This window comes from Otolemur garnettii, unplaced genomic scaffold (genome assembly GCF_000181295.1).
Source record: "Otolemur garnettii isolate 467f Iridium unplaced genomic scaffold, OtoGar3 scaffold00001, whole genome shotgun sequence".
NCBI classification, from domain to species: domain Eukaryota; kingdom Metazoa; phylum Chordata; class Mammalia; order Primates; family Galagidae; genus Otolemur; species Otolemur garnettii.
In genome coordinates, this window is record NW_003852396.1 from 4,861,873 (window position 1) to 4,865,479 (window position 3,607).

Consider the following 3,607-nt stretch of genomic DNA (forward strand, 5'->3'; position numbering starts at 1 on the left):
GGAGGTTGGGGTAGTGTTGCTAATACCTGTGGAACATCCAAGGGATTTCAATTAGACAATTAGTTACAAGGTCTGAAGGTGGCAGTGGAAACCTGGGTATTTTTACAGAATGCAAACAACCAATTCCTTGTCAATAAACCCTTGTTTGGATAGAGAAAAAAAATAGAGGTATTGTTTGTCATCATGAAAGCAAATCAACTTGGAAATTGAACAAATTTTCCCTTTTCAGCGAGTTGTTTTGGCACCTTGTAGACACAGTCTTTCAATCACTGTTCATTAGGGGATTGGAACTATAGCTCTCCACTCTCCAGGCAAGTAGTTTGCCTTCATACACTACAGTAACCAAAGAATGAACACTTTCAATATGATATAATTAAACATTATGGGACAGAATGGATTAGGGTTCTTTGTGACATTTGGCTAAACATGCTAGCAAGCAAAAATACACAGATGAAGGTCACATTTGCAATTATTATAAAAGTGTCTACATTTTAATTAGGTAGCTGATAAATGTCATTAAGCCTCAGTCGCTGACCAACTGTTGTTTTTAAAGAGAGGAGAAAAATGTCACCTAAAAAGTCAGAATTTTGTGCATTGTCATGAAATTAAAAGTTGTAGCCACAACAAAGTGTATTCAGCACCAAGCTGTTAAGTGGCTTTGGTGATAACCTCAAACAGAATTTTAAAAGATATATTTTGACAGCATGAGAGATGTCACTACTAATACAGATTTTCAAGCTCATTTTTTAAGTTATTTGCCTTTACCGCAGAAGCATGGAAACACTAACCTTGAAAGACTCTACTTAGAGTACAGTTTAACATATTTTAGCCTGTCAGTTTGAGTTAAATTCATCTTTATTAGTGGGTAAAATACCCACTGACTTTCTCCCAGCTATGGCAAACTCATCTTCTTAACTTCAGACAATTTTGTATCTGACATAAGAATAAAAGAAATTGATACCTCATCTTAGATACTCTACAAATTTTCTGAACTTTAAATACTATTTACTTAAAATTTTTATTCCCATAGCCTCCATCTCCTAAAGACATAATAAATATAATTTGCACCATCTTAGGTTAATATGGCATTTCTATTCAATTAACTTATAAAGTAGAATGACATAACAAACACACATACAAACACATATAGTTTACTGTCAATCTGACTAACATTTCTAAATCTAGATTCTTAAAGTGGTTAAACATATCTTAAGTAAATTTAAAAGAAAATTCAAAAGGCAAAATACGTGAACAAGTAAATACGTAAAATTATAAAGAAAATGATCACTGAATTTTGCTAGATAAAATATGTCTTTTTTCTATACTACACTATCATCAAATTAAAACATCATAGCAAATAAAATAGTTGATAGTGATAGTATACAAACTGTTTTTTTTTTCTCTGCTAAAATTTTATTTATACTGTCTAATTTAGTCTTCTTATATTTATGCAGATAGTGAAACCAATTATACAATATCTTGGACTGAAAAATCATACCACCATAAAAGTTATTCAAATGGTAACTTTCAGATTATAATCATTAAGAGGACCATTAAAATGCATACACACATACCATCACCACCACCATCACCACCTATTTTCTAGATGAGATATATTTCACATATATAAACCTAGTTTTAATCTTCCAACTTCATTGCCTCACTTCATTGCCCTGTGACTCTTCTTTTAAATTTTTAAAATTTCAAAGTGTTAATGGGGTACATATGTTTTCTGATTACAGGGATAGCTTTTGCAATGCTTTAGTCACGGCCGTGAATGTGCCCAGCACTCAGGGAGTGTTCACTGGACCTGTGAGGTGCATGTCCACACCACTCTGGCTGCCCCCTTCCCACAGCTTGACGTCCACTAAGTGTTACATTCCTACGTGTATGCTCATCTGTTAATCTCAGTTTAATGGCAAATGCCTATGGCATTTATTTCTTCAATCTTGGGATATTTCAGTTGGGATAATGGTCCCCAATTTTATCCAATTTGTCACAAAAGACTTCATCATATACATATACCAGACTTGTTAATCCACTCAAAAATTTACAGACATTTGGGGGATTCCATTGCATCATAGTCACAATTCTGGTTAAGCTGCAATAAATATTTGAGTGCAGTTGTCTTTTTGATAAAATGATTACTCTTCCTTTGGGCACATACCCAGGAGTGGGATTACTGGATTGAATAGCAGATCTTTGAGATGTCATCATACTGTTTTCCAAAGAGGTTGTACTGATTGGCAGCCCCACCAAAGGAGGGATAAGCCTTCCTTCATCTCTGCAACCATGCCAGCATATGTTATTTTTGGAATTTTAGATAAGGTGATATCTCATTATGGTTTTAATCTGCATTTCCCTGATGATTAGTGATTTGACACTTTTTAATATGTGTTTTGGCCATTTGTCTATTTTCCCTTGAAAAGCTTCTGTTCACGCCTTTTGCTTACTTTTTAATGAGTTTTTCTTTTCCTTGCTGATTTGTTTGACTTCTTTGTAGATTCTACATATTAGCCCTTTACTGGTTGTGTAGAGTGTGGGTATTGTTTTTTTCTATTCTGTAGATTGTCTGTTTTCTCTGTTGGTTATTTCCTTGGCTGAACAGAAGCTTTTAAATTAATCAAATCCCATTTATGTAATTTTGTTATTGCTATAATTGTCATTATAGTCTCAGTCATAAATTCTTTTCCTAGACTGATGTCTGGAAGTTCTTTACATTGTCTTCTAGAATACTTATGATTTCATGCCATGCATTTACATCTTTTATCCATCTTGAGTTAATTTTGGAGAGTGTTGAGAGACAGGGTCCTGTTTCATTCTTCTCCATATGGCTATTCAGTTTTCTCAATACCGTTTATCGAATAGACCTTCTTTTCATAGGTGTAAAACACCATCTGGCTATAAATAGATAGTTTTGTACCTGGCTTCACTGTTCTATCTATTGATCCATTAATCCATTGATCTATGTCTCTATTTTTGTGCCATTACCATGCTTTTTTGTTAACTACAGCTTTGTAGTATAGTTTCAAGTCTGGTAATGATATGCTTTCAGATTTGTTCTTTTAGTTTAAGATTACTTGGGCTCCTGGGGGTCGTTTCTGGCTCTAAATAAAGCATAGAATTACTTTTTTCTAGCTCTGTGCAATATGCTGTTGGTATCTTGCTGGGGATTGCACCGAATATGTAAATCACTTTGGGCAGCGCGGGCATGTTAGCAATGTGGACTCTACTGATCCGTTAGCAAAGTATATTCTTCCTTTTGTGGGTGTCATCTGCAGCTCCCATCCTCAGTGATTCTCCTTGTAGAGATCCTTCACCTCCTTGCATAACCATACTCTGAGGTATCTGATTTACTTTGTAGCTATTGTGAATGTTATTGAGTCTTTGATTTGGCTCTCAGCTTTACACTTACTGGTGTGTAGCAATGCTACTGATTTACATACATTGATTTTGTAACATGAACATTGCTGAATATATTTATCAATCCATAGGTCTCTTGGTGCAGCCCTTGGGGTTTTTTAGGTACAAGGGAATCTAACAGCAAAAAGCAATAGTTTGACTTCCTCTTTTCTGATTTGTATATCCTTTCTTTCTTTCTTTCTTT